Source organism: Helicoverpa armigera, chromosome 3, assembly GCF_030705265.1.
Source record: "Helicoverpa armigera isolate CAAS_96S chromosome 3, ASM3070526v1, whole genome shotgun sequence".
Taxonomy (NCBI): Eukaryota; Metazoa; Arthropoda; class Insecta; order Lepidoptera; family Noctuidae; genus Helicoverpa; species Helicoverpa armigera.
The window spans coordinates 8,666,544-8,678,185 of record NC_087122.1 but is presented as its reverse complement, the minus strand read 5'-3'; positions in this window follow the sequence as shown (position 1 = coordinate 8,678,185).

The window sequence follows — 11,642 nt, the reverse complement described above, 5'->3', positions numbered from 1 at the left end:
AACTAAATCAGCTAGTTTTTATTCCAAATTAACTTAGTTTAACAATAATTTCACTATAACCGAAAATAATTCAAAAATGTAAACAACGCAAAACAACCGTTAATTTTACCACACAAAATCAACACAATTACACAATAGAAAAAAATAAAAATAAGCAAAAAGAACAGTCTTACAGTATCGATGCCAACCACCTTTCTTCTCAGCGACCAAGCAGCAAGTGAACCCGCACGCAACTGAGCGCTCGCTTTTATAGGAGGTGGTGGGGATCGAAACTGCTCACACAAAGTTTGGCTTATAATATTATTTCCATACGATCAATTAAGATAATAGATTCGATAAGCCCAAAGTACTCCTACTTGTGCTGACGTTACTTTGTTTATGGTATGATGTTTTTCATAACTAACATTAATTGTGATCATAAAAAAATGCCTTATAATTAGGTACCTACTAACATAGATTTTAAGAAAATTTTACTGACACTTATATGGATTATGTCTGAAATAAATGGTTAATAATAATAATAACCAGTTGTCAGTTCTAGTTAAGGAATTGTTTATAAGATATTCTTAATCATATCATTACCTATTGAATTGAATAGCGTTTTTTTTTTATTCGAATTCCAATTACATGAATTTAATGTTTTATAAAAAATGTTCTAGTAGTTTGATTTGATTATTTTATTTCAATTTTAAGTTAAGCTGTAGCATTATTGTAATCAAAATTTTTGACGTGAATTTCATTATCTATACATATAATAAATCTGTAGAAAAGTAATTTTTGTACATTGAAGAAATTGACAAGAAAAATAGCCAGCATGTTAAAGGATAACTAACAGAACCCATTTCCATCATTTTTGTATTTTTTGTCTGTTTGTCTGTTTGTTCGTTCGGGATTCACGTAAAATCTACGAATTCAATGCAGACAATGCTTATACACAAAAAATTCTACGTAACTTGGGGTATTACTTAGTTTTTGTTTCATCGAAATCGATTCATTCTATCAAAAGAAATGATTAATTTTGTGAATTCAAGATGTAAAATATTACGACAAGCAATCTGTTTGTCAAAACTGAGCATTTGAATGTTGTACTTATATTAGTTGATCGGCCTATTATTAATCTTTACACAGAAAATCACACCTTTATAAGTAACTTTGGAAGAAAAAAAAAATATGAAAATTTTGTTTAGCCGAGGTTAAAGTAGCTCCATCTGTGGTAATCTGTGTTAAATAAAATACATAAAATTTGTCAAAGGAGCGAGGTGGTAAATGACAATAAATTACCATGCATTCTTTATAGAGGATTATTATTTCAACAGATGGAGTTGTGTATTTTCCGTAATTCACCATATTTTAACACGTAGTGTAATTTTTCGATAGACATTTCAATAGTGTTTGTCAGTTTGCCGTGCCACATCAAAATCCAACTATAATTATTACCTTGATGAAAAGAAAATTAATAGTTCTCAGCCAAATTTAAAACGGTGCCATCTAAATTATTTTTTGAACATTATGTCAAAAATGATGACTTTAGTGGAACAATTAATTATCATTTAAACTTACAGATGGAGTTCATATCATTTTTTCATAAACATAGTTTAGCTTATCTTCCACTAATGTGGTGGCCTTACTTTGAGTGAGTAGTATTAAGTAGACATTAATTATTTTTTCTGATGCAAAATATGTAAAATTAATCCTAGAAGAAAGGAGGATCTATCTCTCGCAAGCGCTGCTAAGCGTGAGGTAGGTAGGTAGGTAATGTAGGATTCTGTGGCTTTAAAAACAAGCCCAGATACAAAGTGCAGATAAGAAATGGGAGCTTTCTCTATTTAATACCATACACACGTAAAATGCTTTATGCGTCTGAAAACGTACAAATTACGCGCCGCATACCAGAGACATGCTTACTTTCAACTTCTGATCGCAAATACACTGTTCACGATTACGAACAGTCTCAGTAAGACCCGAGCCAAGTCTAAAAAAACACCTTTTATATAAAACTACGTTTGATGTCATTCAATCACAAAGACAGAATTGTTCTCTGTTGCAAATCCTATCCCCCTATATCCTATCCTAATCCAGAATGCATTGCAGGTGTGCATTGCACAAAAACCAATGGTATCCTATTCGAGAAGTCAAAAGAGTTGACCTGCCAACGTCAGCTTCTGCGCTAAGCAAGTGTTCTTAATATCATCCTCCGAGCCTTTTTCCCAAACTATGTTGGGGTCGGCTTCCAGTCTAACCGGATTCAGCTGAGTACCAGTGCTTTACAAGAAGCGACTGCCTATCTGACCTCCTCAACCCAGTTACCCGGGCAACCCGATACCCCTTGGTTAGACTGGTGTCAGACTTACTGGCTTCTGACTACCCGTAACGACTGTCAAAGATGTTCAATGACAGCCGGGACCTACAGTTTAACGTGCCATCCGAAACACAGTCATTGGTGTCTAAGATATACTTAGAAAGTACATACAAACTTAGAAAAGTTGCATTGGTACTTGCCTGACCTGGAATCGAACCCGCGCCCTCATATTCGAGAGGTTGGTTCTTTGCCCACTAGGCCACCACGACTTAAGACCTCTTAATAGTACCATCAGAATTACATTCATCGTTGAATGAGAAATGAATGTGAGAAATGAAAAATGAAATGAATAAATTTTCAGAAACCACAATAACAGTAGGAGCCAAAGCGTATTATCGCTTCATAGAGCTCTGATTGGCCCCAGGTGACCAAGTCAGGTCTGATTTGTTCGTTCATCAGATCTTTGAAAGTGTTTCGGTGGATACTTACTGTCGTCCTGTTTACGTGTGACACAAAATATGGTATATAAACGTCCTCCGCAAGAGCGAAATTTTCCCGGTGTGCGGTAGTGACGCACAGTATACAACACTTATGTTTCTTTTGATTTGCTGGCTCCACCAAGAAATGACAAATTGCGAGCATACATTTTGAAAATCTTGGCAAAACTGCAGGTTTCAAGTACGAACACATGAAGTGGACTCTCACAGATACGTACATTTTGAATATTCGTGAACCACATTAGGCGTGCGCGATCCTCGGGCGTGTGAGTAGCGCGGGCGCCGCGCGTGCATCGCGAGCGCGCTGCGTGAGCGTCGCGTTTTGCTGCCCTGCGGCATTTGCACCGCTCTCCTTGACGTTTAACTGTTAAGGTGTTTAGCGGGCGGCGGGGATAGCGGGCGAAGGGGTGAGAACGCAACTCGAGCGCCGCGTGCTCGCCGCGACCGCGTCGCTTGCACTCTTCACACATGCCGCAGGGCAGCAAAACGCGACTACTCACACGCCCGAGGATCGCGCACGCCTAATGTGGGTTCAGCCTTACCATAGTGAGTAAGTGCACAGAAAATCCCCGTCATAACAGGGTTTCTCCCCAGTAGTGAAACTATCCTACCCTATGCGCCTGCTGATGATGATGACTCATTTTATCATCCATCCAGCTATTCCCCAACTATGTTAGTGTTGGCTTCCAGTCACCGAATCTGTTAGCGTACCAATATTTTGCTTGGAGCGACTACCTATCTACCTATCTTCAATCCAGTCAACTACACAAGACGATATCCATGGTAAGACTAACAGACTTTCTGGCTTCTGATTAGTCGCAGCAGCTGCAGAAAATGTACAAATGACAGCTTTGTCAGACTCAAAGCATATAGACATAGATTATAGATGTTTCCTGTGAAAATTACTAACGCACCATACGTAATAATTTTCCAAATTGGCTGACTACCTAGATCCAGAGATATTCACAACGTCACAAACTTGACTTCTTTTGTTTAGATAAATGGTCACATCCACAACACAACCTTGATCAATGAATCTATGCGCCTGCTAAGTGCTAATCCTAATTATACTGTCACGTGAAAGAATGCACCTACGGGATAAGTAGTATTTTGACGATTCTATATTGCCCACGCAGACGAAGTTGCGGGCAACAGCTAGTAATATAATAATTTCATATTATGAAATGTTTAAAAAAAAGTGTTCTAGTATTTTGGTTATTTTATTTTAATTTTGACTTATACTACAACATGATTGTAAACTAAATTTTTAACGCGACTTTCGTTACATGAAATGTTTTATAAAAATTAGTAGTTAGGTTATTTTAATTTTGAGTTAAACTACAAAATTGTTGTAAACTAAATTTTTACCGCGACTTTCGTTACATGAAATGTTTTATTAAAAAGTTCTAGCAGGGGGTTACTTTACACCAATTTTGAGGATAATTGTAATATTTCTTTTTGAAATATTCGTATAATGTCATATGAAGTTTTATATTAGCGTTTATTAAACAAACAAACTTACATAATTTTATTATCATACCTATAATGATTAGCGGCAGCCAGGTAAGTAGCTATCGGTTCCACCTTTGTCGGCGTTGGTGGTTTTATATTTCATTTCTCACGATAAAATTGCAATTTGGCAGTATTGGTATGCAAGCAATACGATTTAATTTGACGTAAGTGACATAAATTGGTAATACAACTGTATAATACATATTATTTAAGGATTAATTTTGTGATTAGGTAAATTTTGCTGAAATTGTATTTTTTTATGAATATAAACCGATGGATTGTATCGAAAATCACATTTGCTCCAGTATTTCCAAGTGCTCATCGCTGTCTACCTTACGTTATAATCACGTGAATTTCTCTTCATAAAATGTAAGTAAGTACTACTCAAAATTAATTTAATTAAGAAGGTTAGATATTTCAGTGCGTTCTTTACATCATAATTGTTTTATAAAAAATAATCTTTGTATTCGATTGCAGGTCTGACTCCGAAGTTGAATACCAGTCGCTGCCGGGGTGCTCAGCAGTAACCGAGGCTTCGAAAAACGTGCAGCCGAAGAAAAAGGCATCGAAGCGCAAAACTTCTGGGAGCGGCACCACGCCTTCGGAATCAACATCGAGGTAATTTTTGACTTTATTACTTACTTGTCGTGTATGTTATGTCCATTAGAGTTTTATTCACAAATCGAAACTAAACTCTAGTTCAGTAACGCAGAGAGCACTATCATAAATGTTAGATACGATATCTTTCATACATCACGTTTAGTTGATCATATTTAGGAATTTCTTCTGTATCGTGGGTGCGTTTACAGACATAAATCTCACATGCACACACACACCTAGACCCCGAACAACTATCTGTAGATTATACAAATATTTGTTCCGTGCGGGAATCGAACCGCGACACGCAATGCAGCAGTCGATCGCTCGACCACTGCGCCAACCGTGCCGTCAACTTTGAAGGTATTATTATCGTAATAATTATAAATAAAATGTTTTATTTTGTTTCAGTAAAAACAAACATCATAGCTCGGACCTCTTCGGTTTAGAGAACGACAAGCTTCTCCCAGCGACATCGTGCGGAGACCTTGGATCGTCCCTCGTGAGCCGCGTCGCCAACGGGAAAGTTCGGCGGACAGCTGACCTAACGGGGGACTTCTACGTAGAGGTGAAGGTTTACCATAAGGCTGAAGCCGCTTCCACTCCTAGACAGGATCGGTGGAAGAAGGCGTCGGTTGCACTGAAAGTGCAACTTAATAGAGGCTCCTCGACGTGGGACGCCTTACAAATATTTATGAGACGGGCTCATGAGTTATTTGATAACTCGGAGCCCATCTTTTATAGTGATAATATTAATATAAAATAATTTTTTATATTAATACTAGCTGTTGCCCGCAACTTCGTCTGCGTGGGCAATATAGAATCGTCAAAATACTACTTATCCCGTAGGTGCATTCTTTCACGTGACAGTATAATTAGGATTAGCACTTAGCAGGCGCATAGATTCATTGATCAAGGTTGTGTTGTGGATGTGACCATTTATCTAAACAAAAGAAGTCAAGTTTGTGACGTTGTGAATATCTCTGGATCTAGGTAGTCAGCCAATTTGGAAAATTATTACGTATGGTGCGTTAGTAATTTTCACAGGAAACATCTATAATCTATGTCTATATGCTTTGAGTCTGACAAAGCTGTCATTTGTACATTTTCTGCAGCTGCTGCGACTAATCAGAAGCCAGAAAGTCTGTTAGTCTTACCATGGATATCGTCTTGTGTAGTTGACTGGATTGAAGATAGGTAGATAGGTAGTCGCTCCAAGCAAAATATTGGTACGCTAACAGATTCGGTGACTGGAAGCCAACACTAACATAGTTGGGGAATAGCTGGATGGATGATAAAATGAGTCATCATCATCAGCAGGCGCATAGGGTAGGATAGTTTCACTACTGGGGAGAAACCCTGTTATGACGGGGATTTTCTGTGCACTTACTCACTATGGTAAGGCTGAACCCACATTAGGCGTGCGCGATCCTCGGGCGTGTGAGTAGTCGCGTTTTGCTGCCCTGCGGCATGTGTGAAGAGTGCAAGCGACGCGGTCGCGGCGAGCACGCGGCGCTCGAGTTGCGTTCTCACCCTTCGCCCGCTATCCCCGCCGCCCGCTAAACACCTTAACAGTTAAACGTCAAGGAGAGCGGTGCAAATGCCGCAGGGCAGCAAAACGCGACGCTCACGCAGCGCGCTCGCGATGCACGCGCGGCGCCCGCGCTACTCACACGCCCGAGGATCGCGCACGCCTAATGTGGTTCACGAATATTCAAAATGTACGTATCTGTGAGAGTCCACTTCATGTGTTCGTACTTGAAACCTGCAGTTTTGCCAAGATTTTCAAAATGTATGCTCGCAATTTGTCATTTCTTGGTGGAGCCAGCAAATCAAAAGAAACATAAGTGTTGTATACTGTGCGTCACTACCGCACACCGGGAAAATTTCGCTCTTGCGGAGGACGTTTATATACCATATTTTGTGTCACACGTAAACAGGACGACAGTAAGTATCCACCGAAACACTTTCAAAGATCTGATGAACGAACAAATCAGACCTGACTTGGTCACCTGGGGCCAATCAGAGCTCTATGAAGCGATAATACGCTTTGGCTCCTACTGTTATTGTGGTTTCTGAAAATTTATTCATTTCATTTTTCATTTCTCACATTCATTTCTCATTCAACGATGAATGTAATTCTGATGGTACTATTAAGAGGTCTTAAGTCGTGGTGGCCTAGTGGGCAAAGAACCAACCTCTCGAATATGAGGGCGCGGGTTCGATTCCAGGTCGGGCAAGTACCAATGCAACTTTTCTAAGTTTGTATGTACTTTCTAAGTATATCTTAGACACCAATGACTGTGTTTCGGATGGCACGTTAAACTGTAGGTCCCGGCTGTCATTGAACATCTTTGACAGTCGTTACGGGTAGTCAGAAGCCAGTAAGTCTGACACCAGTCTAACCAAGGGGTATCGGGTTGCCCGGGTAACTGGGTTGAGGAGGTCAGATAGGCAGTCGCTTCTTGTAAAGCACTGGTACTCAGCTGAATCCGGTTAGACTGGAAGCCGACCCCAACATAGTTTGGGAAAAAGGCTCGGAGGATGATATTAAGAACACTTGCTTAGCGCAGAAGCTGACGTTGGCAGGTCAACTCTTTTGACTTCTCGAATAGGATACCATTGGTTTTTGTGCAATGCACACCTGCAATGCATTCTGGATTAGGATAGGATATAGGGGGATAGGATTTGCAACAGAGAACAATTCTGTCTTTGTGATTGAATGACATCAAACGTAGTTTTATATAAAAGGTGTTTTTTTAGACTTGGCTCGGGTCTTACTGAGACTGTTCGTAATCGTGAACAGTGTATTTGCGATCAGAAGTTGAAAGTAAGCATGTCTCTGGTATGCGGCGCGTAATTTGTACGTTTTCAGACGCATAAAGCATTTTACGTGTGTATGGTATTAAATAGAAAGCTCCCATTTCTTATCTGCACTTTGTATCTGGGCTTGTTTTTAAAGCCACAGAATCCTACATTACCTACCTACCTACCTCACGCTTAGCAGCGCTTGCGAGAGATAGATCCTCCTTTCTTCTAGGATTAATTTTACATATTTTGCATCAGAAAAAATAATTAATGTCTACTTAATACTACTCACTCAAAGTAAGGCCACCACATTAGTGGAAGATAAGCTAAACTATGTTTATGAAAAAATGATATGAACTCCATCTGTAAGTTTAAATGATAATTAATTGTTCCACTAAAGTCATCATTTTTGACATAATGTTCAAAAAATAATTTAGATGGCACCGTTTTAAATTTGGCTGAGAACTATTAATTTTCTTTTCATCAAGGTAATAATTATAGTTGGATTTTGATGTGGCACGGCAAACTGACAAACACTATTGAAATGTCTATCGAAAAATTACACTACGTGTTAAAATATGGTGAATTACGGAAAATACACAACTCCATCTGTTGAAATAATAATCCTCTATAAAGAATGCATGGTAATTTATTGTCATTTACCACCTCGCTCCTTTGACAAATTTTATGTATTTTATTTAACACAGATTACCACAGATGGAGCTACTTTAACCTCGGCTAAACAAAATTTTCATATTTTTTTTTTCTTCCAAAGTTACTTATAAAGGTGTGATTTTCTGTGTAAAGATTAATAATAGGCCGATCAACTAATATAAGTACAACATTCAAATGCTCAGTTTTGACAAACAGATTGCTTGTCGTAATATTTTACATCTTGAATTCACAAAATTAATCATTTCTTTTGATAGAATGAATCGATTTCGATGAAACAAAAACTAAGTAATACCCCAAGTTACGTAGAATTTTTTGTGTATAAGCATTGTCTGCATTGAATTCGTAGATTTTACGTGAATCCCGAACGAACAAACAGACAAACAGACAAAAAATACAAAAATGATGGAAATGGGTTCTGTTAGTTATCCTTTAACATGCTGGCTATTTTTCTTGTCAATTTCTTCAATGTACAAAAATTACTTTTCTACAGATTTATTATATGTATAGATTTCCAGTCAATGGTAAAGTAAATGCAATTTGCAATAGGTTACTATTGAAATGATTGCAGGAAACATACACACAATAGTAGATACAGTTTCTAATGTTTCAATGATAAGACTGACTACGGCACTCAAAATGATTTAATTCTACACCCACATAAAAATTAAATAAATTGGTGATATGTATAGTGTCTATTTATTAAATTATCATATATCCATCGTGTCTATGCGGGCAATTTCAAATTATAATGTATGAGTTATGGCATCTTAGTATCAAAAACCTATGAGAAGCAGGTTAGGTACACCTAAGTTTAGCCACATGTGTGCGGTTGCACCTAGTATTAGCCGACGTTCTAACAGATTACTCTAATCTTCTTACACTTAACTGTAGCCGTTTAAATTACGTAATAAACTGCACTTATATACGTAGACGACTTTCTTCCGTATATCTGAAAAACATGAACGTAAAACACAAGGTCGGAACGCAGGTAGATAACAAAATAATCAGCACGTACAAAAACGAGTGAAACATCAGAATTCCCGTCCACGCTGTAACTTCACGTCTGAGAAAACATCTTGCCATATTATGCTTTTTGTGGGACGCTCTCAAAACGAGAGCAATTTATTTAATGGACTAGATAGTTGTTTCCCGCAATTTTCACGACATGTGAGTGGTTAGCACTGCCCAACACTATTCCTTTAAATATTTTCCACCTCGTATTTAACGCTTTTCAATGGAACTCTATTTCACAACGGTCCACCAGATTTATAGAGGTGCAAATTCCATATAAATGTTAGCGAGGAAATAAAATGTTGTGTTACAGAAATGAAATGAGGGATGGAATATTTTGGACAAAAGAAGATGTAGATCAAAGTGAAGCAAATGTATGGAAAGGTCTGTTATGTTGTTTTGAAGTACCGCACACATGAAAGACATTTTGTGTAGGTAGGTACGAAACTTATGCCTACATTTCTTTACTACACATTTCATGGAATCAAGGTTCTCGGAACTTTGTTTCGAATCTTCTTTGATATGTAACGTTCCAGTTCACATTTAATACGTCTCATTTATCAAGCCTAATCAAAAACATAGTTACATTAACAGAAATTAGACTCGACAATATAGCCGCATCATAGTGACATAATTTCATAATTAAAATTTATTTTATTTCGCGCTCATTCTCAAGCTATTGGGAAACGCATCCGATGTCAGCCAATCACAGATCGATTCCATGAACCCCGTACTTGGAATGCAATGAGGAAGTTCCACAAATTACGGTACCTACTTAAAGTTAGTAGGATTCTAAGAATTCTAAGTGAGCAATCAGGCGCACTACTTAGCAACTTACCGACCTAATTACCACGACATGAACTATATTCTCTCATATCTCGTGAAATAGGAATAGTGACAGGCAAAATTAGAGCGAGAGTGCTTAGTGCTAGCTAACATTTTCTCAAGAAGCTATCAGGCATAATTAATCAAATAGCAGCCATTGTGATAAAGGCTTGGCACTCAACAGCGCTCGAATTCGCGCCAACAGGATTGCGAACCGATGCAATGTGTTCCAGACACTTATAGAGCGAAACATTTGTAGAACACTGAAGGTTCTTACATTTATTACTAAATGGAGGATACATTCAATGGAAATTCTAACCTTTGATTTTCTGCTGAATAACTTTGAAAATCTTAATAATGTAATAATATAGGAAGGACATACATACCTATAATGATCTTTACCTGCAATGAGTGGAATCAGTGTTAATTTATATTATAATGAACACTAAAATAATAATTCATGTAATAATTAATAACTAATTTATGCAGCAGTATAATTGCAATGTTATTCAACAGCGGAATCAATTTAAATATCAGATGAAATAGATCAAAATTCTATTAGGTAAGTATTTATTTATGTTAATGAAATGATTGTCAAAAATAATGTCGAGACACTCTTTGCATTTAGCAACTGAATTTTAAAACTCTCACTAGAAGATGATCTCTAGCAATTTCTATTCATTGACGTTGTGTAGACAGTTTCAAAGAATTGTCTATTCTACAAATATATTTAATTTTCACCTTCTATATTATATCTACCAAACTCATTCACTATAACCACGTAACATTACGTGACTTACAAAATGAAATCTAGTAGCCAATCCGCAGTACAGAGAGCGAAGCACCGCCGGTTCTAGCAATGTGTCTTAGCAGCAATGATTTTAAAATGTAGGTACATTAAACCATGTAGCCCCGGAACAATAATGTAGACTGGGTCTCTAGAGAGTACAATGTAAGAATACTGACGTACGAAACAACCTTTGTTGAACGTTACAATTTAAAACGTACGGATACTTACTTCCTCAGATAGGGGAGCGGCTAATAGATTAAAATACCAAAAAGGAAAACAGACTTTGAGCTCTGATTTTATCCTAAATTCCTGAATAGAATAGTTTTTGCTTTCGATACCAGTGGCTTAAACTTAGAAAAACACACGTGACACGTGATCTACTTACCCGAGCGTCTAGATGGTTTTCTAAACCTTAAAAAACACAGGATTTTATGTGCAAAATATTTTTTAAAGAATCATCTTTAGTTGCAGAAACTGGCCACTAGATCCAAAAATAAAAGTTCACAAAAGTGAAAAAAATCACGTAGCAGGAAGCTTGTTTATACCTAGTAGAAAACTAAAATACATTTTCACTTTGAAGAAAGAAACCAGCTCGTATATCAATCGAGCCAGATATTTTACAACAAGC